This window comes from Thunnus maccoyii, chromosome 10 (assembly GCF_910596095.1).
Source record: "Thunnus maccoyii chromosome 10, fThuMac1.1, whole genome shotgun sequence".
Classification (NCBI taxonomy): domain Eukaryota; kingdom Metazoa; phylum Chordata; class Actinopteri; order Scombriformes; family Scombridae; genus Thunnus; species Thunnus maccoyii.
In genome coordinates, this window is record NC_056542.1 from 21,947,586 (window position 1) to 21,973,398 (window position 25,813).

General features: G+C 39.6%; 1 long non-coding RNA gene across 3 annotated transcripts in view; it reads left to right on the forward strand.

Moving 5' to 3' along the window:
• LOC121906357 overlaps positions 1 to 25,813 on the forward strand; it is a 115,775-nt gene that overhangs the window by 61,305 nt on the left and 28,657 nt on the right. Inside the window, exon 4 of one of the 3 annotated variants that reach the window (XR_006098606.1) lies at positions 21,471 to 21,705. The exons of the other annotated variants lie outside the window; for them this stretch is intronic. This is a non-coding gene — a long non-coding RNA (uncharacterized LOC121906357). The remainder of the gene's footprint in view (positions 1 to 21,470; positions 21,706 to 25,813) is intronic. 3 annotated transcript variants of the gene reach the window in all.

The window sequence follows — 25,813 nt, forward strand, 5'->3', positions numbered from 1 at the left end:
CCACAGTGGATGAATACACTCAAACACACAGTCACGACTAATTCACTTTACAAAATGCACATACAGTAAATACAGATTAAATATTAGCGTAGGATAATTGAGTTAAAGGATTCTAAGACTTATTTTTTAGCTTGTAACAGCAAACAAGGATTTGATTATTTCACCTGTTTCCAATATAACACAGCTTGTCTCAAGAATTTTTAAGATACATTTCTTTTTACTTTTTATTCACATATCAATTAAAGTTCCTGGAACTGCCCTGAAATCTGATATTCTAAAACCTGCTTTGTGTCTCTGTCTGTTGCAAACAACATGAACTATCAGAGAAACAGGGACTTAACAGTGATTTTATCAACTTTTAGCTCCAAATGCCTCAAGCTGGTGCAAGGTATTTTTTTTTATTTTTTTATTTTTAATAAGTCCTCTAAAGGTGGTTTAGTAAGCAGCTGAGTAATTGTATTTACATTTCTTTAGATTAAAAACATCCATAAGGTCCTTATTTGTCCTGTGGGTTGGGGCCGAGTTTTATTAGAAACTGTGTCGAGGGCAGGTGCGGCATTGAAAACAATCCCACACAGACTTGAAGGCCGAATGTGAGATGAAATTACTTGTTAAGATGGATGGTTTTTGTAGTGTACCTGACACAGCCTTATAAAAAATACAAATGATCTTGCAAATGAAATATTAACCCAGTGTTGTATCCACATCCACTTCATACAAGATGTGAACCCTTATACAACATATGTTTTGTTGAATTTTTAAACATACAAACCTTCACTTATTATTCACCTTTGCTGGACACACAAATGATCAATTGTGGGTTGGGGGATGATAATAAAAATCACAAGGAAAGCATTACTCTTACTTGAGTTGTGAGAAGAAAAAAGAGGGTAGATTTTATGACCCGTACAGCACAACATTAATGAGACAAATCACTGTGTATCCTTGATCATCCCTGCAGGTATAAGCAAAGCAAACTCAGCCTGTCTGGCCAGGTTGACCTGTTTGTCTGTGTGTGTGGTGTGTGTATCTGCTTGTATGTGTGTGAATGTAGCCTTGCATGCATCCCTATTTGTTCATCCGGCTTCTGGCCTGTCTCACTGTTTGTCTCCATGTATGACTAACCATGCAGCTTTCATTTTATCAGTAAGTCTATCAATTGGTGTGTGTATGTGTGTGTCCATGGGTGAAATGACCACTGGGTTTCCTGCTGTGTTGACCACATGCTCCACTCCATTCTCCTTTCCTCCAGTCCTCCTTTTTACCCCACCTGACTGCTCTACCTTGACCACCCATGTTGTTCTGTCTGGCCTGGCTCCTTGTTTTGCACTGAATGGTCACATTATTCGGGCTTTTCCATCCTTGGGGCATGGGGCCCCATGTGGGGTCCCTGCAGTTGAAAGTGGTACTCCATGAAATGAAATCCTACTGGGACAACAAAACAAATGCAAAAAGGCTTACAGGACATTTTTATACTAATACATTTCGCAACTCTCTAGTGGAAAGCAGTAGCAGTGATTCAACCAGTAGCAGTGATTCAACCAGTACTCACTTTGTAAACAATTGTAAGGTAGGTGTTTTGTTGCATTTCTGTCAGCAGATAAAGATCTCGGTGCCCTCATTGAACAGATAATGCAGTGACAGAAACTGAAATGATACTAACAGAATATCAAAGGAAACAATCTAATTGTGCTCCACAGCCACTGACAAAGAGCAGTTCAAAACCAGCTCGAAGAAACCTCAAACTAATATCCTTAAATGGATTGTTGGGGAATCTAAAGGGATGTGATATTTTGATGATGATAATATCAGAAGCTTTTCATACATCAGAAACTACAACAAAATAGTTCCTCTTCTCTCTCCACCTGATCTCATCTCCCATCATACAATCTTCAGTGGTCAGAGACAATAAAGGTGTAATCTGTCTTTGCCAGAGCTTGTGAGTGCATACACCTGACCAGTAGGCTATATGGTCAGTGAGAGTCTGTGTGTATCACCTTACCTGTCCGGGTGCATGACATTGTTTGTGTTTGTGAACATGTAAAGATGTACCCATTAGACTTTGTGTGTATGCCTTCCCATGTCTTCTTATTATAGCACTATTTACCTGGGTGTGGACTTAAAAGGAAAGGAGCTTTTTAGTCCAGAGACAGGAGGTGAATTGGTGTGTCCCGGTCTAGACTTATCTGGATGATTAGAAGGTGTGTAGCAGTGACATAGAATGAAAAACAGAAGAATTGGCACAGGGATTGTTTTTGTTTTACCTGCTTCCTGCTTCCTTCCGGAGGCTGTGGAGAGAGACCCCAGCTTCAGGTTCGTAGGAATCACCATCACAGAGGACCTCTCCTGGGCTGATAACACCTCAGCAGTGGTGGGTAAGGCACAACAACGCCTTTATTTTCTGAGGAGGCTAAGGAGAGCCAACCTCCCCCAAAAGCTGCTTGTCAACTTTTATAGATGCACCTCAGAGAGCATCCCAACAAACTGCATGACAGCCTGGTACAGCAGCTGCACCAAAGCTGACATAAAAGCCCTCCAGCGTGTTGTGAAAACAGCACAGGACATTGTTGGCATTGAGCTGCCATCACTAGAACATCTTCACAGCACTTGCTGTGTGAGGGGGGCTATGAACATCATAAAAGACATTACACACCCTGGGCACCATCTGTTTAAGCTCCTCCCATCAGGCAGGCGCTACAGATCAGTCCACACGTGCACTAATAGACTGAAAAACAGCTTCTTCCCAAAAGCTGTGGTGCTATTGAATTCAGACATCTCCTCAGTCTGACAAGACTGATATGCTGCCATCATTAGAGCACATGCAATATTTACTTAAATGCCACTTCAAGCCACTAATTATGTGCAGTATTTCTACACCAACCACAAATGTCATTCAGCACCCCAATACACCATCACTCCACATCTGTCTGCCACACCTTTACTGTACTTTTGCTGCTGATGCTTTTGCACCCTTATTAGTTGTATCTTGTTGTATTTTATTATTAATTGTGTTTATACTTAATATTGCTTATATTTTGTAATTGTATTGCATAGATTTTGTACTTTTTATCACTGATATTTTATATTTCTTATCTCATTCCTGTCTTATTTATTTTTTGTAAATATGTGTGAAGTCTTAAATACAAATACAGCATGTGAGGTCGATGTGATTGCAATTTTATTGTCTTTGCATAATGACAGTAAAGTTCTTGAATCTTTCTTCTTCTGTTTTATCAGTTTACAAAGGATGCCAGAAAAAGAGAGCTATGGTATGCAAAGCCTGTAGCAAAAATTAAAGAGAAAAAGTTATTATTTAATGTGAACCATTTACATAATTAACAGGGTTTTGTTTCCTAATCAAATAATTCCCTTATAGTCCACAACAAATTCTTGAAGGCATGTTACTGATATTAAATTCATTCAGAACAATTGAAATAAGTGTTTGCACCTCTTTGCCCTGCTGTAAACATTCACTTGTGCCCTCTTTAAACTTTCTTCCAGTCTCAATTTAAAGGGCAGACGCTAGTAAAACTACCCAGCTGTCTTCTCTCTCTTTCTGTGTGTAAACCCAACCAGCTGTCTGCCCTCCACTTTTGACCTTGTTTTGATGAACACCATTGTATGTGTGTGCCAGTGCACACATGCGTGTGTGTGTGCATACATGTCAGTAGGCTTTCAGGGTGACCCTTGACCTTTTGTGACTGACAGGCTAAATCTAGCCACCCTGCCTCTCTTTCTTGGTCTCCTTTTCTCCCCCCTGTTTCCTGACTGATAGCCTGTCAGTGGGACAAGTTCTCAAGCTGGACACTTTGTGTGTGTGGGGGTTGGGCAGGTGTGTGAGTGCCACTAAGGCAGCAATGGAAAGAGAGCATGTTCAAGTGTGTTTGTGTATAGGTGAAGGTGTGTGCACAAGCTAAGGGGGTCACAGAGGAAGACGCTGTCCAGACATCTCAAAAATAACAACCCATATAGTCGCAGAGCTTTGTGTTTGTGTCGTTGGAAAGAGTATCTGGTAATTATTTAGTCAGGCTTTGACCTTTGACCCCGTTCTTTGACCTCCAACATCCTGTTCAACTGGGGAGAAGATGGACACATTCATACATATGCACACCTACATACACACACACACACACACACACACACACACACACACACTCTGGGGTTTAGGGGATTAGTGTTTGTGTGGGCTGGGAGTGAATTCAGAGGTTTAGCAATTTTTTGCTAACGTGAGTAGTTCAAGGTAGAAAAAAATGGCTAGAGTTTCAAGGAATGTGGGTGAAATTGATCAAACATGCCTCAGAGATACTGTTTTTAGATATGGCTGATATTCTACTTTATTATGGCCCATATTTCTCAAGTTATCCCCTGTATACCTGACTGTGTCTATTTTACATTAGAAGATTTAGTCCAAGGAGTGAGACAGACAGAAGGTAGGAGATAAGCCCCTGACAATGTGGGAAACCAAACTGTTATTGAAAGGTTTTTGACTATTACTGCCAATAACATTACTATTTATTGATTACTGCATGCACCAGGCTTTTGTTCATTCGATAAAAGGACCCCAAATGATATAAAGTATCACCTTGGCAACCAAGGTTCCTTTCCTGCCAATACAATAATGGAGAAGAAAAGCAGCATGAGTATAGGCTCTTTCCCTGCAGGATAACATTTGTTCTCTTCTGATAACATCTACTCAGAGACTCATATTAGCCCTCATTATACCTGTCTAGGCTTTGTGTATTTGTGTGTATGTTTATATGTATTGGGCAGTAGTGTTCATATATGGTGCATATGTACAATTTCTCATGTTGAATGTCCATATAGTGTGTGTCCATTAGTGGTATGCAATATGTTTATGTGTAAGAGAAGGAGACTTGTCAGTATCTTTTATATAGCACATTAATGACTGTCAATCACCTCTTATCTCATCTTTTAATTACATTCTTTCCACTGTAATGACAAACCTCATGACCTCTGGCTATGCAGCTTTAGCTGATGCAGATGAAGCAACAATGTTGCCAGAAATTTAACTGCGGTACAGACCATGTGGTGCCTTTGCATCTTTATGGTTATGGATGGATAGTTAAAAATGGTTAACCTGGTTAACATTATGTTTTTGCCTGGATTGGATTTGAATGTAATAATTCCACTACTTCAAAACCTTGTGATTGCGTTTCTATAACCATATTGTATAATTGAAAATATCCCAGCAATGATGTCTGTAAATACAATCATGAGATGCTTCAAAATAAAACAAAAAAAAAGAAATATACCGGCGCATAATGGCATTGATTTCACCAGTCTCAAGTTATCTAGCATTAAAAGACACACAATGAAACAGAATACAGCAGTATCAAAAAAAACAAAACAAAACAAAAAAAAACGAAATAAAAACAATAAAAAAATACAGCAGTGAAGTGGAATTCAATAAAATCACTTGAAAGAGCAGACTTAATTATGGTCAGGCCTGAGTTTAGCTGGAGGGGGAAACTTTGTTTTTAACTGCTGGGGCTGGGTGAATGGGTTGACTCTGTGCCTTGGTGAGATATTTGTTTGGGCATTGTGTGCGTTAGTTTTTGTGTGTTAGTGTGAGAGTAAGGGTGTGTTTGTGTGTGGATGTTAACGGATGTCTGTGTGTGTAAGCCAAACAGCCCCTATGCTTAATTCAAGGGTGAACTTGGACTTCCTCCCCTTTCAAGTCTTCTTTTCAACACAGACTGACACAAGATATTTTCAAATGAGTCATCTCTCAGGCAGATCTCATTCTTTCTTACTTAGATGTTTATTGTACTTACACTTCTCTACTGAATACAACCACAGCATAATATATCTTAAATATTATTTGGCAAATAATTAAAGCCCCTATGTGAATTATTATGTGATAACATCTAAAAATGATTATGGCATATTGGTTTGTAAAATTGGTGTTGTCTATGTGTTTGTTTCAACCCTTTCATCTCAACATCCCCGGGTTTGATTTTTGGCCAGAGGGGGTTGCAGCATGTACTGCTGTCTCCCAATAGCTTTTTTGATGCTACCAATAGAAGTTATCAAAGTCAGAAGTGTTCACATCCTATAGGGCTTTAATCTCATTTTAGCAAGTAATTCATTCATTACTTTTAGAATACTAAAGTAACCACTTTTCCTTCAGGACAGGCTCCCATGTCACTTCACTTATAAAAGAACTGTGAAATGTCTTTATATTGAATATACTGTATGCTGCCCACATGGGATGTTCTGCAAATTCCCAAAGGTGTTAGTTGTCAAGGCTGCAGCTGTGTGATTGTCCAATGTCACCTTACAGCAGACCTAACCCTAGTGACTTTTCACCTTTAGATGGATGAACTTTGACCTTTAGAGAAATGACCCTTGATCTTAACAGGTCCTAATGGTGCAGAGAGGACTGCTGGTGACAGGAGACAGATGGAAACACACATACATGTAAAGGCAGACACACATGTGCTGGTGCACAGACACTGAGACACACTAATAGAGTGGAAAGTGTTGCTCTGCAGGCCTGAGGAGTGATGCGAGAACCATGGGGACATACACACACACACATGTGCAGAGCTCAGCTTACACAGGAAACTGCTGAGACATGCAGGTCATGTCTGTTTCCATGTTTATGGACCCAGCAGACATACAAAGGCAGGCACACACACACACATACCTACTATGTGTAATCAATTTCATTTGTTTCATGTGCTGTTCGACAAAGTTTTGGCCAAGGCAGCATTGTCTGTTTGACAAAGTAGTAGCTGGTTTTGTCTACACAGAACTACAGGTCAACTTGACTTTGTTTTATTACTGCTGTTTGAGAACATGTATGTAAGTTTGCACCAACTCCTAAAGAACATGCATGGATACTGCACACGTACACACCTTACCTACAGTAATTGAGTTTTCAGAAGGTTAAAGTGGACACAAACTAATTTGTTTTGGCCTCCAAGGGCTTCCCACGCCTAAAATAATGAGCCTTGTAGTTTACCCTTTACTAAACCTCCCCAGTAGATCACAGATGGCCTTTCAATTACCAAGCTAAAACATGCAGAATGGCAATGCATGACATTATCAATGAACATGCAAGAGCATTCTCAGCTCCTCATGAGCAGGCAGACAAGCACACACACACATAGACACATACAGACACACACACACACATGCACATATTTGCAGACATGCTCAGGCACATTTGCAGACAAATACACAAACATATGGCGTATATACACACACTTGCATGTATGTCTGGACACACATGCACACACACACAACCAGATTACTTTGCTTATTTGCTTAGCAAGCAATCTTTGTTGGGGTCACCAGTCCTCACCCCTGCACTGCACCAATCTATAAAGCCAGCCCCCTGGGCCCAAGTGAAGCCAAGGTATTTGTAGAGTGATCAGAAGTTAGTGTCTGGGCTGCTGCTGACTCGTTCACATTGTGCAGGAGGTTTCACACTCACTGTAAGATAAATGCAAAATGCAGCCAAAGAAGACTGACTGTCAGCTTTTCATGCTGGAGCTATCAACCCAGGAATCTGCTGGGATGACTCTCCTGCAAGTACAATGTTAAGTAATGGAAGGCCACTGGCAATATCCAAACTAAAACTGACCTTTTTGTTTGCCAGTGGAGAGTGAGAGTAGGTGAAGGACTAGAAACATTCTTTTGTTACTATAAATTCACTTTTGAAAATTAACTTGGTAACTATATTACTGAAACACACACACAGGAGTCTTCTGAAAATAATTCTATAGGGGTGTGTTTTAATTATTGAGCATAAATGTTTTACATTAAGTTTTGTATGTTTAGTGACACTACATATTACATTACACATGAGCCTCTTTGGCTATGGTGAAGATGCCAGTCAGAGGCACAAAATCAGACTGCAATCTGATGCTATGTAACTCTAATAAGGAACATAATACATGATACTACTGATTAAAGTGCCTCTGTTTCCTCAGTTTATTGGTTGAGCTGATCAACAGCCAAATGCCCCAGAATGTAGTAAAACACAAACAAAAAGTTACACAGCCTAGGGAAGTAAAAGTTTTATACTCAAGACTTTGCCAAACTTATGACAACACCCTCCATTTTTCTTACTCATTATCATTTTGAAAATAACATATCTGCACTTGCTTATACAATATACAATATGCATAGAATATATGCTGATAGATAGAGAAACAAATCATGACGGAGAACATCTGTAATCTTTACATCAGTGTGACAGCTAAATGTTACTTTTGGAAGTTTTCTGTGTGAAATATTTGCCTAAATTTGTCTTTTTTGAAACAGGCTCATATTGTGACATGATGAGATGAGATAGCTGTGAAAAGCTGTATGTATGCAAGACCTACTGTTTAGGAATATATAATTCTCTATTGATATGCTAAAAAGACATTTGGGATTGGGGTTTTAAAGGCAGATATCCACCAGGGAGTTGTGGGCTAGCGGAGGGTAGCTGCATAATCAGCTCCACCATCAGCTAACTGATGTTCTGCATAACAGAGATGGGATTTCTGGGTCAGTGTGTGTGTGCTTCTGTGTGACTGTGAATGTGTATGTGGCAGTGGTTGTGGGCGGTGGGGGTTTGTCCTTTTATCTGCATGGATGTGTGCATGTCTGCATGTGTGCTATCTGCGTGTGTATGCATGTGTGCAGTCTATGCCTGTATGTTTATCTGTGCGTGTGTGTGTGCGTCTGTGTCAGGGGCACTGACCTCTTTCCCCACAGGGAGGACAGTCCCTGTCTCATTAGGGAAGAGATATTGAGAGTGAGACAGAGACAGACAGACAGGAAGGGACAGAAAGAGCAAAAACAAAACAAAAAAAAATAAGGTGGGGGAAAAAGAAAGACAGAGAGCCCAGAGGAAGGCAGGCATAGAATGTGTTAGGGGGTCAAAGGTCACTCATCCATTACCACAATGAGCAGGAAGGGCCATGGCAAGGGAGGTCTTGAAGTTTTCTGATTCACACAGAAAACAGACACACACACACATCTCCCACTTCCCTCAATGGGGGTATATGTCACAGTCCTGACTTGACTGTGGTTTAATTGAATCAAGAGGCAGTGTGTGGGCGTTTGAGGTTTTGTAAAAAGGGGAAGAGGAGGTGTGGGGGTGGATTGTAGAAAAGTGTTCATAAAGACAGAAAATCTGATTGTCAGGTTCTAAGTGTGTATAAGTGCACCCAGATCTCTGTCTGTATTTGTGTGTGTGCTGGGGTGCACGTCAGTGTCTGTGTAGAATGTGTGGGTGTATATACATGAGTATATACGTGAGTAGGGGATTACTCAAACCTCAAGAGTCTTGATCCAGCTTGCATGACATGTGGCACAGAAGGCAGGTTAAAACTTCTTTTAAGTTAGAATGAGGCATAATCTTTTTTCTCCCTCACAGACAAGGTAAGGTTTATATAAGAATAAAGAGAAAGAGGAGGGAGGAGGAAAGAAACTGTAAGAGCAGTTATAAGTCAGAGAAAATCAAAGGATAAAATGTAGTGCTGGTTATTCTTTATATCATTCAAGCCATTAAAGGAAACATACTGTAGCAGAACAGGGGGAAAAAAGGATTGGAGGGAGAGAGAGACATAAGTTGAGTGACGGAGAAATGCTGAGTGAATGTCCTGATAGTCCTGGAAAAAAAAAAAAAGAATTGCTCCGAACTACAAAGCAACCACAACAGAAGCCCTAAACCTCAACGGAGCCCACCACCTTATGATCACAGAGCGGTGCGGTTTATCTGGCAGGAGGCTCCTATACTTATTACAGTCATAATCTAAACTCCTCCTGTGTTCATGTTGCAGCACTTAGACCTACACATGCCAAAAAGATCAAGTATTTTAACCATTTGTGGCACAGATCTGACTTTGTCCTAAAACTTGTGCTTCCTTTAGTGTCTGAGATGCTCAGTCTAAATGCTGTCACCCAAATTAAATAAACTTTTCTATCCGCTTTTCTGCCTTCCATACCTCAACTTCCCTGTCAGTTCTTAGTTGTCATGCAGATGTGCTATAACAAATGCTTTTAAAACATGTGTGTAGACACAACAAGACTTTCAAAGCTCCTGGCATATTCTGTCTGAGTTTAGATAGTTGAGCTGCAGACATTTGCAGAGCCTATTTGAATTGTTACATGTAGATATCATGCCATTAGATCCCCACAAATGTTATTCATTGGTATGTATTGCCTCTGAGAAAGTGAGAGATGGATGGGTTAAGGATGAGCGAAAGATTGATGGATATAGAGTGAAGAAAATGCAGAGAAACAGCCGAAGGGAAACAGTGCGTTGGACCGAGAAACAAGACGGAGAGGGAGGACAGAGATAGAGTGAGAGCCAGAGAGAAAAAAGAGATGGAGAGAATTAAAGAAACCACAACAGAAGCCCAAAGCCCACTAAGTCTCCTTCTCCTTATGATGGTGGGGTGTGGTGTTGGGGATCTGGCACAACTTCCTACAGTACAGCCCCTTTCCAAACATCTCATATATACACCCAGTCAGAGACAAAGTCACAGATAACCACATCAGAGTCTTTGTGCATATGTGTGTGTATGTGTATGTGTGTGGTTAGCTCAGCTGCTCCCAGGCTCACAAAAAGCATGTGCTGCCTGAGCGTGTCAGAGCTGTCTCTTGATCTCATCTGTCTTTTTATTGCCTAATCCTTGTCTCTCTTCTCATCCCTCCCTTCCTACTTATGTACCCCCTCTTTCTGTTCTTCATCTTCTCCCTTGGCATACACTTTATCTTTCTCCTTAAGGTTTGAATATAACCTCAGTTGCTCTGGCAATATGAGGTCCTTTCTATTCATGCCAATAAAGGTTGTCCCTTTTCCTGCCTCTGTCTGTCTCTCAGGGTTTTATATCTGACTAGAGCATTGCACCTTTCAAAGTGTTCCCATTTGCTATAGATGAGTTTCAGATAGCCAACCTGCCATATGTGTCATTCATGCACTATCCCAATCAATGTGAGACGATGGTTCGCTCATGAATGTTTCATTCTGGTTTACATAAGAGTGGCTCAGCTCTTTGGTAGCACACATTGAATGTATGATTACAAAACGCTGTCAGTTATGCTCACCCTCTTCTTATTTTATGTTTGTCTGTCAGTCTTTCTTACACCGTTTGTCCCTTTAAATTTCCTCTCCTTTACTTTCTGTCTCATTTCATGAAAATAACATCATGCAATTGAGACATCGCCATCACACTACAACCCCCACTCTCATTTTTTTTCAGTTTCAACTTGTATTGGCATGACATGTTACATTTGTGTTGCCAAAGCATTCAGAGAAGGAAATAAAAGATAAAGGGAAAGAAAGACATCAGTTGTAACATGATATGATAATGTAAGATATTAATTAACTGGATACATACAGTAAAACAAAACATACAGTAACTAGAAAGAAACCAGAATGCATAGCTCTGTCAAGGCTGCACATTTTTTTAATTTATTTTTTTAAGAGTTATGAATCTGTATCAAATTAAACAGTGATATACTCATGTTGACTGGCTTTTAGTAGCCATGATTTTTGAAGAATACCTGAATCCTCAAAAAATAAATGAATGTTTATTCGAGTGTATCCAGATAAGTTTACACGTGGACCTAATTGGTTAAAAACTGGATGAAATTTTGATCTGACAGTTAACAGCCAAATTTCAAACTGTTAGAAATTGATTGCCTTGAAATAGACATGGAAATGGAAACAACATTAAGAGTCTATAGCTACATTAGCTGCTCTGCAAGGTGCTCAGTTAAAGCTATGCTATTTAGCTCAAAGCACCACCTAATATGCCTGATATGCATGCAATAACAACGCTATCATGCTAGTATTTAGCAGATATAATGTTTACTGTGTTTACCATCTTAATTTAGGTTGTTAGCATGCTAAAACTTCCTAACTGGTAAATAAACACAAAGCAAAGCGGGTTGTTATGGAAAATCATTCATTTTTCAAGTATTTGGTTATAACTATAGGACAAATTAAAATTTTGCCTGGTAATGTGGCTACATGAAAAATTAGGGGATTACCAAAGTTATTACAATTCACCCTGAAGGGGTATATGAGTCTCTGCCCTGTAATACTTCTTTGTTACCCCAACAAGAAAGGAAGCTTGTCATTTTCTGGCAAGGTGGTGAAGCCTGGAGTAACTTTTCAAAACTTTGTGATCATAGTAAGCCAACATTTGTATGTGGGGCCATGTGGGTAATATATGGGCCGAAAAATGGGCCTTATATGGGCTTGTCCACAGGTTCCATAACGGTCCCGTGTTAATTTCCCACATGGATTTCATGCAGGATTACATTCGGTGTTAGGTGGGCCCCAACAGGACAACATATGCAAAACTCATCTCGGTCCCAGATTTAAGTTCTGTGTGGATACTACATGGGGACTACATGGGCTGAAATATGAGTTGCAAGTGGGTTTGTCCACAGGTTCCATGTTGGCCCCATGCCAATTGCTCATGTGGGTTTCATGCAGGATTATACTGGGTATTAAGTGGGGCCCAACTGGGCAACATACGCAAGACTTAAGCTCTGTGTGAGTACTACATTGGGACTACATGGGCTAGAATATGGGTTGTAGGTGGGTTTATCCAAGGGTTCCATGTCAGCCCCATGCCAATTGCCCACATGGGTTTCATGCAGGATTGCACTGAGTGCAAGGTGGGGCCCAATTAGACAACATATGCAAGACCTATCAGGGTCCCAACTTCAAACTTTATGTGGATGCTGAATGGGAACTACATGGGCTGAAATCTGGGTTGCAAGTGGGTTTGTCCACGGGTTCCATAATGGGGCCATGTCAATTACCCACATGGATTTCAAGCAGAATTACATTGGATGTTAGGGCAAGGCAATATGCATAAGACCTGTCTGAGCCCCATTGGTTCCATGTTTGCCCCATGCAGATTGCACACACATGGGTTTTACACTGGACCTAGATGTACATATTCACAGTGATGGGTATAATTAAAACCCTTCTGCTACATCTAGTATTGTAAATACTAATGCCACTATGGCACAATAGGTCAAAAATAAATTCACAGGAAAAGAATGTTTGTGTCTACCCCCCGGGACAGACAAAATTTTTTTCTTGTGAATTTATTATACACACTGGCCCTTTGTGGGCCATATTACGCACCCCTGGTCTATGCTACACACCCCATTGACCAGAATAAAAGGATCTGAACAATTTTCAAATAAGATGATAAATGCTTCTGTCACTCTCAGACATACCACTATGTTAACATGACACACAGGCGGCTGTGCTAATACATTTCCAGTTTGAACCTGTAATTATTAATGTTATTAAATCAATTATTTGAAGATGCCAAACCAGGGTTTAATTTGTTTTCTATGCCTATCCATTTCATCTTAATGGAAGTGTACGTTTGTCTATAAGGTATGTAAGGAAGTAGGATAAGGATAATCTGTGATTATCTGAAGTTTGATATGGATAGCTTTGCTCCAGTACAGCAATTCATACAAATAATTGAATATAGGTAGTAAACTAAACCCTAAATAAATTTGTCTGAGTTGTCACAGTTATATAGTCTCAGTAATTATTTTATAGTAAGCTGAAGCAATGGTTACAACTATAGTAGTAGAAAAAATTGTATGAATGTAGAAATGCATGGCATTAATTTTGATTTGGCATGTCGTGGAGAATGGAATGGGGGCTGAAAGTGGGGGGTTGCAGTACACATGTCCCACCCCTAAAACCCCCACACTTTTAAAATCACTGCTCCTCCCCTGCACCCTCGAACATCTAAAGACAATGTGTCATAAGTCACTGAGATTTTAGTCACAGACTATAAAATTTTGCAAAGACCGGGGATCTTGCAGGGTCACTATTTGTAAGACTACAACTAGATTCCTTTTGAGATTATTTCCCATCCTGCTCCTGGTGAAAATCTACAAGAAAAACTGTTGAACAATGTAGCAGTGAAGTGAAAGAACAGACACTACACACTGACTGTTCCTGTTATTAACAAATTTTCATTTAACAACTTTTTTTTCTTTTTTCTTTTTTTACAAATAGAAAATATTTTGGGTTAAGGTTTCTTAGATTATATCGGTGAAGACAATCACATTCCAAAAGGTATCATCCTGTAGAAGGAAAAACAAACTTCAAGGTTCAACAAACTTCAGGCATTCATGCGTGGAGCAGGAATAATAAACTCTAGAATTAAGTTAAAAAGCCTTTATTCAACATGGCTACTTACAATAAAAACTGACCAGTTTTGACCATAAAAGTCTTCGTCAGGGGACAAAGGTGAACAAACAACAATCAGACATTTTATAAACTTGACAGGGGGAGTCACCCAATCCTGATTAATGAGTGAATGCAGGTGGGCGACAGCAATTGGATCACAATGAGAAGCCATAAGATGGCACGCCTCTTCAAGTACTCAAAAAGCATCCTGCACAAAAATGAGTAATAAATGACCAAACCAACATTAAGATTACATAAATCAAATCAATCCGTTTCCAAAAATAATCAATTACTTAAATTATTTGACCATAGACATGAATTCAAATGCATCTGTATGAAAATAAGGCCTGTAGTTTGACCTTCTCTATCTTGTAATATTTGGGAATTACTAATGTTTTTAAGATCTAGAGATTTTAATGCCTAAGAAATGAAAGATCAGTCGTCTTTGGCTGTAATAATCTTCTACATTTATAGAAAAGGTGTGTAATCAATCTCCTCATTTAAACCAGGATATACCATTGCATCAAGTTTAAAAATCCAAAAACTTTCCCTTTGGAGAAGTCTACGTAAATGATCGCCACCTCTGATGGACGACTTAACTAATTCTAAACCCTCTTATCTTCAACAAGGAATGATTACTATTATGTACCTCTTTGAAGTGTTTGGCCATGGGGTAGTCCACATTCTGCGTTCTGATTGCGTGTTTGTGTTCTGAGAGTCTGTCCTTAAGGTGTCTTTTGGTGTGTGCCATAAAAAACAGTTACATGGGCAAGTGAGAAGATATACAACAAAAGTAGTGTTACAGTTAACAAAGTCTCTCTGATTGTACTTTCTTCCTGTTTTCAAATCAGTAAATGTCTTTGTTTGAATCACATTTGAACAGTGCTTGCATGTTTTAATAAAACTTTTGAAAGTACCCGAGGGTTTCTTTAGCCACATGTCCTCTTTACGTACTCTTTTTTTCTTTTATATTAGGAGCTCGTTTGTAGGTTATAACTGGTGGTTAAGGGAAAATTGATCTCAAATTAGGGTCACTTTTTAAGATAGCCCAATTGGAATGAATGATATGTGCGATTTTCTGAGATTTAGTGCTATAACAAGTGGCAAAACATGAGTTGGAGGAGTTCCCCTCTTGTTTGTAGGACTTGCGCAATAGATTGCTGTGGTTTACATGTTGGACTTTTTCTAAAGCAGTGGATATAATATGTGGCTTGTAAGACTTTTCCTTGAGTCGCTTTGATAGGCTTTTTGCCTGCTTCTCAAAGTCAGAGTCAGAGTCACAAATCCACCTGACTCTTTGAAACTGTCCATAAGGGATATTCTTTTTTTGATGTTTTTGATCATCCTGTACTTGAAAACAGCCTTAAATTTCCAAGTTTTCCAGGATGAATGCGTGGGAAAACAAGGTATTTTTACAACTTTAAAACTTTAAAACAGCTACACAGTTTATACAGCTGCCCACAGAAACCACCTTCAACCACTGTCGAGTCACATCACTTTCAGCTGCTGGATGTTGGAGTATTTCTGTTTGAAAACCCTGCAAGCTGCATGAAATACAGTAGAAACAGCAGCAGCCTGGATAATTATACAAAGGCAGAAAGTCACAGGTTTAACTCCTCCAATTGGCCTGAAATCATGTGTGAAAAACCAGTAAATACACTGCAGATACAGGTGACAGAAAGAGAGGGTCATATTATACAGAAAAATATTAGATGTTTCTGGGTGAATAAATGTTAATGTGACTTATAAAAAGGGAAGCTAAATAACAACAAGAATGCTGAGCTTTCAAGTTTCATCAGGAGTCATTAATAACACCATCAAGAACATCATGTTTAATTAGGAAAGTAGTTTAAAAACAAAGGGCAACCATTTACTCCATACTGCTGTTAGAAACTGAGTACAATTAGCAGATAATTTGCCTGATCAGGCACCATCAGTAATCAATACAAACACACATTATTAGACTGTAAACCATTAATCAAACCAATAACTAACAGCAGTCAGTGTCAGAAAAGCTTATCGTACTTCACTTACCTAGTGTTTCTGTAATGGTGACAAAACGTTAACAAATATACATATTAGCAGTTTGAATTAAACTGAAACGTCCTGCGCCCTCTGGGGAAAATATTATGGCAAACTCTCTTTAAGAAATATGACATATCACAGGCCTGGAATTAAGTCATTTTTAGGGTAAGGCCACTTTGGACTTTGATAAATACAAATTCAATGGGGCATCACAGCCAAAATGTAGGGCACCAAGGCCAAAACCAATGGTGCAATAAAGATAAGTGATAATTACATTTTATGAAGACAAAACAGTATACAATCAACAATTAAGAGTGAGTGTATTGAAAAACAGTACCGAGTTTATTAAAACTGTACACTGAACGTTTGACTCTTCCACAAAATGCTGTCTGATTTTTTTTTTTTTTTTAATGTGACCATTCATTATATTAATTGTTATTGTTATATTTTAATGATAAAATAAAGTCTATAAATGGGATAAGGGTGATCAAAATTAATCTGAACAAGTTTCAACACCCATACAAGTATTAGCATTTGAGATCATTGGAGAAGTCACAAAAATGACTTAAAACACTTTTTTACACATTTAACATTAAACACACTGATGAGAAACTTCTCAAGATAGACTAGGATGATAGCTGCAAGTCAACAGCTGACAGCTTCTTCTGATCTACTGAGAAGTAGCTGTCTGCTTACATAGAAATATGTGTGTGTGTGTGTGTGTGTGTGTGTGTGTGTGTGTGTGTGTGTGTGTGTGTGTGTATGTGTGTGTGTGTGTGTGTGTGTGTTAATGTCGCATTGCATTAATAAAATTCGCTGTTTTTGCAATGAGGCTCATTTGCATAGGAAGGAGCCAAGTTTGCACCAAATGTATGGATATTATGTAGTTTACATACGTGTAAATAGTGAAGGAGTGCTGAGATACTATTTGCTTGGTAGCACAGTTTGGGGTGCATTCACCCTTTGTGGGTATTTCATGAATTGAAGTGTCGCCCCTTAATGTTATGTACTGGAGGCCATGCCCACTGTGGCTACATGACTACACCCACCCCCAACTCCCCTGTCCCGAATTTCATCCATTCTCATCTGGTCACCCTATGAGAGAGAGAGAGCAGTTGTGGTCGAGTGAGCTAGAGAGTGAATGAAGAGAGTGTGGGGTGCTGGTGAGAACAAAGCCGTGAATCAGAGAAATAAAATGTTATTTTCAGATTGTTTCACAGCAGTTACGTTCTTAAGCACAAATAAACATGCCCACACCTCAGCACAACCCTGCAAGAAGGTGCCGCATTGCTAGATTGTGTGTGAATGCAGAACTTCATCCTGACCACTGTAGCCTGTCTGCTCTGTGTGTGTATCTCAGCCCTGCCTTTGGTCAAACAGGTACACAGACCTGCAGCTCTTTATACATTCATGACACAGAGACAGAGAGCAGAGTGGAGCAGAGGAGAGAGAGGGAGACAGTGGTTTAACCTGGTCACTATGCTAAAAGTCTTGAACTCACACCCTGTGCACTGCTATTGGCTGGGGGCTCCACATCCACTGCCCAAAGGTTGACACCCAGAAGCATCCCAAACACAGCAAAATAAAAATACAGGCAGAGGGCAGAGTCTCTACAGATAAATACAGACATTATGAAATCACTCAGTTATAGGTGAGGGGGGAAATCCTAACTAAAATAAATAAAAAATAATAATAACAATAATAATAATAATGATGAACAGAAAATTGACAGGGAAAAAGTTTTAAAATTCAATCCTCTCAAAGTATGTTTTAAAAAAAGATCATTAAATTTAAAGTAAAAATCTGTTTCCATTTTATGTCTTGAAAAATATTAACATTTTTATTATATTAATTAATTTATATTAATTCATCTATGTTAAATCTTTTAAGGAGTAAGGAAATACAGTTATAACTGTAAAAGTCTATAATTTAAAAAGTCTATAATTATTCCAGTGGTATAAAGACATTCTGTTGTTGCAGTCGATCATCCTCACCATTTGATGCATTTTGTGTTCTGAGATGCTTTTGTGCACACCACTGTATGGCTATTTTAGTTGCTGTCACCTTCCTGTCAGCTTGAACCAGCCTGGCCGATCTGCTCTTATCGCTTGTGCTTCTGCCTCACTGAATTGCTGCTTACTTTTTTTTTTGTTTGTTTATGTTTTTTGCAATATTCTCTGTGTACTCTAAAAGCTGTTAAGTGTGAAAATGCCACGAGAGCAACCATTTCCAAAATACTCAAACCATCCCCTCTGACACCAGCACCCAGTCCACAGTAGATCATATTTCTTCCCAATTCTGATGTTTGATCTGAACATTAACTGAGGCTCTAGACCGGTGCCTGCATATTGACTTGCTGCCACATGATTGATGAGACATTTGCATTAGTGTTCAGATGCACAACTGTTCCTAATAAAGTGGCCACTGGGTGGAATTTCAGTAGGCTGCACTCCATCCCTGTCCAATATGCCACTGAAAAGAAAAGTCTACTGTAAAAATAAAACCGAACATAAAACACAATACGCTAAATGAATGAAGTTGCACTTTATTATTCTGTCTTCCTGTTTTTTATTATTAATATAAAAATATGTTGCACAGTATCCATAGCCTGCAATAACCTAACACAGTGGTAGGGAGTCTTGTCAAGGGCTTGATAATAAAGCAATGATTTGATATCCTTTTCTGTATCCCATGATAGTGTTTTGCTTTCCCTTCTGTCTCCCATTTTTGACACCTGTTCAACTGTTCTGACTTTATTTTGGATTTTCCCGACAGAAATACTAATTTACATTCCTTTCTTCATCGACACTTTGGCTATTTCATCATCCGAAATGAAATGCCTAACCTCCCTAACTGACTGACCATATATAAAACTCTGGAGTTCTGCCATGGAATCGGTGCATATGACTGTTGCTATTTGGGTCTGATTTCTTCCACCCATCTTAAAGCCTTTACAATCTCAGTCATCTCTACTTGATAGATAGTTAGCCCGTTCTTCCTGTTCCACAGTGACCATTTTCTGGATATTTTTAACCATTTGTATACATTTTGATATAACTATATGGAGCTGATAAACATTTTGCTGTAACACACAAAACTTTATTGATCATTGAACTCTTTCTTTTTCTCCAGTATCACTATGTTTACTTGGGGACTGGAAGTATCCAGGGGAGGATATTGCTCGTAGCTATTACAGGACTATACTCCAACTCTTTAAGTCTGAACTGATCTGCTGATCTGTCCATGTTCCACCCACACTCTTTTGAATTCATGGAGTAGTCCCAACACTTATGTAACTGATTTTGTTAGATGGCTATCCACACTCCCTTGTAGTCTGACCTAATGAGCTGACAACTTGATATACCTTAAACTGAGCAGGACTTCCTCTATTTCCATTAGTGATGCACATGTGGGTCTTCATAGCTCCTGTAGTTAATGTAATTGTTCTATATTGAATTCTGTTTATTTTCTCTAATGTTGTTTTGCAAGTTCCACTGTATACCATAATCTGTTGTTGACCATATTAATATTGAGCAGGAACATGATGAAGGTAATACCATAACTCATTTGGGATATTTAAGCAATGACTGTGCAACAGTCTCTTGCCCAATTTCAGACTCCAAAAGACATCTGTGCTATGCAGGTCATTTGCCGACTACACCTCTGTTTGACCTGTGTTTGCTTATAGTGTAACCCATACAGTTGACCTACATGCATCCCAGACCCACTGCCCACTCTGAGCCCCCATAATCCTCTTACCCATTAGTGACCAATCTTGGACCCATATAGACAGCCCACCTGCCCCCATATATAGGAGACCACCTATGTTTTGTATGTGTTTGCCCATGTCTTACCCACATGGTTTGCCATGATAGGCCCCATATGCTTTTACCATTCTGAAACCGCCTGCCCGGATCCACACAAAAGCTATAGCCGGGTTCGACCTGTGTTTGCCCATATGTCACCAATACAGTTGGCCCATAGGGGTCCCAACCCACTGCCCATCCTGATCCCTCTTATCCTCTTACCCATTACTGACCAGCCTTGGACCCATACAGACAGACACCTATGTTCGGCCTGTGTTTGCCCATGCCTTACCCATATTGTTTGGCCCCATATGTATTTCCCCATTCTGAATCCATATACAAATTACCTATTTGTGTACTACCTCAGACTCATGTAATTAGCCTGTGTGGGATTGATTGTATTTGCATATGTCTAACCCATTTGTTAAACCCAAATGGATCCTGTTTGTGTTGTCCATTCTGAGCCCATGCACTGATTTCCCATTAGTGACCCAACTAGGACCCACATAGAGAGCCTGGGTTCACCCAAATGGGACCTACTTAGTTGGCCAAAGTGGGCCCCAGATAAGATGGGCCCAGCACCAGTTGACATAGATGAAAGACTAGTTTTGTGAAAATTTTCCGGAGGAGGCTGCGTGTGCGATATGGTCTAACATCAGATAAAGGAATTATTATCTTTCCATAACCATCATATTTCGTTGTCTTAGTCATGCAATACCCAATTTACACTTAGCTGGTCTTTATTGGCAGATATAAATCAAAACACAATCTACTGTCACTTATTGTTAAGACACTATAGATGTACTCCATCAGTTGTGGTCCAACACCAGCTCCAAGAGCCGCCATTACATTTTAGCTGCGGTGCTAAGTAAAGACACTACTATGCATGAGTCAGGTCCTCTTTGGCATTGAGCTGAGTCCCTCTCACCACCCATAAATGTGAAAATAGTTAATGTGTTTCCATGCTGGTTCAAATGCCTATTTCTGCATCAGTTGTGGTCCAACCTCAATTCCTTCTCCTTCAAATGTAGCCACCACTACTGTGTATGAGTCAGGTTATTTTAGCCATTTATAACCATGGTGCTGAGCAGACATTCACCCATAAATGTCTGAGTATGTCTCCATCCGTTGGCAGATATCTTACAGCAGGCACTCTAAACCTGTCTTTAACCTGAGACTGAATATGGTTTGAGTCTTCATATCACAGGGTCATTAAAAAATAGTAGTACCCATATAGAAAAAATAATTTCCTTTATGTCCTCTCATTTTAATGTCATCTCACACCTCACTCTCTCTGTCTCACTGTCTTTATCTTTCACTTGGGTCAGTGTCTCTGACTAGGTGTTTGCAATGGTGATAACTCTATGAGTCAGGCTGTCTGATATGTTTAGTTTAGTTTTTCTCTGTTTCTCTCTCTCACTCTCTGTCAGGTCCATCCAGCCATTTAGCAGACTGTAAAGCTGACAGACGATGCCCATGAATGATGAATGATGACTGGAGGTCTGTCTAGTGCCAACAGAATGCATAATACAGCATAGATACAGTGATTCCAGTCCTCCCCACCAGAAACATGGTGCAGTTACTGTATCATATCATTGGCAGATCTACTCTCCACAGAAAAGCACAACCACTTAAAGTGGAAATCCACCCCAAAACAGTATTCAGGTAAGGTGCTCCTTGGGGAATCCTAAAACATGTGACTCTAGGTATCGCAGCATGTATCAAGTCAGTCTTTACTTACCTTCAGTGAAGCTTTAAAAGGAGTAAGTCTTGCAACACACTGTAAAATAAAGGCAGATGAACTCTGGATAATGTAAGTATAATCATGTACTGATGCTGGCCATCAAAGAAATGAAGTGAAGTCTGTGAGCCAGTTCAAGCAGCCAAAATGAGTCTCTGCTGCCACACCACTTACCTGAAAGTAATGCTGTTGTTTGGCTGCCACTGCGTCTGTTCATATAGCATTTCAAAAGCATCATGTTGTTAAAGAGTGGTTCAACTTTCAATGATAAATTATGCACTTAACCTTCCAAACCAGTACTATAAATAAAGCACCAAGCTTTAATATGCTTCTGACCTCTATTTCACCAGCTGAATATTAGATCTACAACGTTTCTGTCAGTCATTTCATGACTTTCAATATGAATTATGAATATGTTTTTCCTTTCAGTTCGTTTTTCAGAATCAAAGTAGATGTGGGAGTGCATCTGTTTCTGCATATCTGCATATGTTTTTTTTTGTTTGTTTGTTTTTGAGTAGGTGGACACAGACATATATACAGCATATAGACATGTTTACACTCCCACATGTCTGTGTTTCTATGTCTATCTGATTGTGTAGTTGCATAGTTATACTCAGGGTGTACATGCATGTTTCTGTGCCTGTGTCTGCATGCAGACATGTACTGCAGATGCCTTGCAGTGTAGAAGCATGTGCAGTTATACTGGTGTGTGTCTCTGTCTGTGTGTTCCTAGTATGTAGGTCACCAATATATTCCTGATGAGGTCTAGTCCTCTGGAGAACTCTGCAGATATGAGGACCTAAATTAGACACTATTATCTGTGTGTGTGTGTGTGTGTGTGTGTGTGTGTGTGTGTGTGTGTGTGTGTGTGCGCGTGTGTGTGTAACTATGTGAGAGATAAAACTAGACACCATTATCAGACAAGAGCCTCAGAGGCATGCATGTTCAATTTTGTGCGCATGCATGCTTTTACATGTAAAGAGCAGTATCATGAGCCTGTTTGCGTAGGTGTTAAATTGCACGCTATTTCCAACATAATGTATTTGTGTGTGTGTGTGTGTGTGTGTGTGTGTGTGTGTGTGTGTGTGTAAATGACACACCAGTATCATCTGACAGGCCAGTTACCTGTTACCACTGACTTGGGACTGTAAACCCCTTAATTTTAACGACTGTTGGCTCAGAGAGCCTGTCCATATTTCTGTTACCAAGCCAAACTGTTAATAAGCCTCAAGCATCACTCCAAGAAGACTATGTGGCCATTGGCTCAGCAGTGGTCATATGTTAAGGTATTGCCTAATGAAAGAAAAACACATATTTCATCTATAAATTATGTGTATAATGAAGGATGAAAAAGCTGACTCCCACAGTGTGTAAAATGTTTAAAACACCAGTGTTTTCCTTGCTACAAATGTAATTAAGATGGGTTTTGGAAGAAGTCATAGTCACTGCATGTTTTAACATATAGGTTTTTGGGCTTCTTCAAAAATTATTCCATGCATAGCTGTTATACTTTTATTAAGCATTTTTGTATGAATAAAGGAATCAAGGGCAAATATAATGAGGTTTCTTTTAGGCATACAGAATTATACATCTTATGTCATTTTCTTAATAAAAATATGTCTTTCTGCATAGCTGCTGATCTAGGGCAGTTTGTTGAAACATTACATGTAATCCCCTTCATTTCAGGATGTCTATATTTCCAGTCAGCCTACTGTCTGTAAGTCACAGGGACAATACCACATGCAGTCAATCTGTCAAACCAATTCGGAATTTTGCCAGAGCTCAGCCCAAAAGTTATATTCAACCCGAGAGAGATGAATGGGAGTGAGAATGTCTACCTTTGAAAAGCGTCATGCTTTGACCAAATCATATGCTGTCACTCCTAAGCTTTAGAAGGCCTGCACTTTTCATCAAAGCCCTTGATGGCTACCTTTCACAGTACTGTCGAATACACCCTCAAAAGCTTCCCTCCCTCCTTTCCTCCCTTCCCCAACCAAATCTCTTTCTTCTTCCCTCCAATGTCGACTACCCCTCTTCCCTGCCTCTCCTTCCCCCTCCCTCAATCCTTCCATTCGCTTGTCCTTAATCCCACCATCCCTCCCACCCTCCCTTTCCTCCTCAATCAAACCCTCAAATCCCTCCAGATTTTTTTTTTCAGCGTGTATGTGTGACTTCAGTACTGTCAAGGTAGATGAAACAAGAGGAATTCAGATTCATCACAGTCATAACCTGCCATGATAATAATCCACTACTATTCTTCCCATGTGGCGGTAGGCCGATGTTACTGGCCTTTTCGGGGTTTATTTGCATATTTGTTTCCCCTTTGTTTCTTTTGATGAATTATTTAGTGTGGAGTGAAATGACAGCAGAGATCACTGATGATTGCTGTCGCGGGTGGATGGGTGCCTTTTCTCCTCTTTGTAATTATTCCCTTTTTTCCTGATTTTCAATCAAGTTTTTCACTCATGTTCCCTGGTGACAACAGACAAGAAGCAGAGAGAAAAAAAAAACAAAACACGTACATTTTAGCATTGCAAGTGGAACCTTTTCACTGTTAGTGGGAACGCAGCTTTCTTTGTTGTTGTCATGATTGCAGAGTAGGAAAAAGCAGGGGAAAAGAGGAGAGAAGGGAGAGAGTAGAGATCAAATGGAAAAATACTGTAAACACAAATGTGCTGGTGGAGCCACCTCACACACCTCCCACACACACAGGACAAGTGAGTGTACATGAAAACACACACGGATATCCTGCTCTCCATCATCCAACCAATCATGGAGATTCGATTAGAATAAGATAAACTGATAATATTACTTTAACAGTGCAGCTTGTCATCATTTTGAGTTAAGTTTGAATACAGAGTCAAAATGAGCTTCCAGGAGCTTAAAGTTTGGACCGTTGGTTGTATTTGCACACAAAACAATGTCTTAAGACTTGTAATCACAGTGAGTTGAGTCCACATAAGTGCCTTGATTGTAAGCCTCAGAAACTGCAGTCACAGTGTGTACCAGGGATCTACAACACATACACACAAACACACAACACACACTACCACGCTGTCCCTGTATTGCCCTATCCAGGAATAATAATACATAATTCATGTCCCGAAGTCTCGTCTGCAGACAAAAGTCAGCGTTTGCATTTATTATTTATTGAAAACAGCTCACATGATGAATCCTTTAACAAACAGGGCTTCCAGTAAGCACTGTACCTATTTCTTCTCCTCTTGCTGTTTGTGTTTTGGCATAGATTTAAGTGGGCTCATTAGCAGAGATGAGGATGTAAGGAGAGGAGAGAAATGGCAGGGGAGAGAGAGAGAGAGAGACATAGAGAAAGAAAGGGGTAACGAGAGAGAAAATGAGGCCAAAGGATAAAGGAATCATTTTTGTAAAGGTATGAATTAATGAGAGGCTTGTGCATCGCAAGCTAATTAATGTAACAATTAAATGCTTTAGGGACTAAGTTATAACTTTTAGGACTTCATCACATTGATACAGTAAAAGTTTAGTATTGCTACCCAATGGGTATTTGAAAACACTTAGCTGTGTTGCAAAACCTGGAGGTAATGGATTTATGTCAATGTATAATAATCTTTTTTAAATGCTTTTTGCAGTGCTGCTACTGCATTGCTGCACTCTAAAGTGTAATTGGCTAGAAATCCAGCAGAATTTGTGCAAGAAAAGTCACAAGCACACATACAGACACACATATACACACTATCCACTGTCACAGTTGTACACTTGTTGTGTGGACAGTTTGTCTTGAGGATGGGAGGCAATTTATTGCAGAGTGAAAGGAGCATTTGCCATCCTATGCTAATGCAGTCATCATTTATTCCAGAGTACTTGCATTTTTTTCTCTTCTTCTACTCCACCCCTTCACCATCCATCAGTCATCTAAGGCATGAGGTATTATCTTTGCAGATGATTTTATATTCAGTCTCCCCTTAGATGCGTGGACGCATACGCATACACACACACAGTCATTTTTGTTAAATCAAAAAAATCAAATCTGGTCTAGCAAAGGTTGAATAA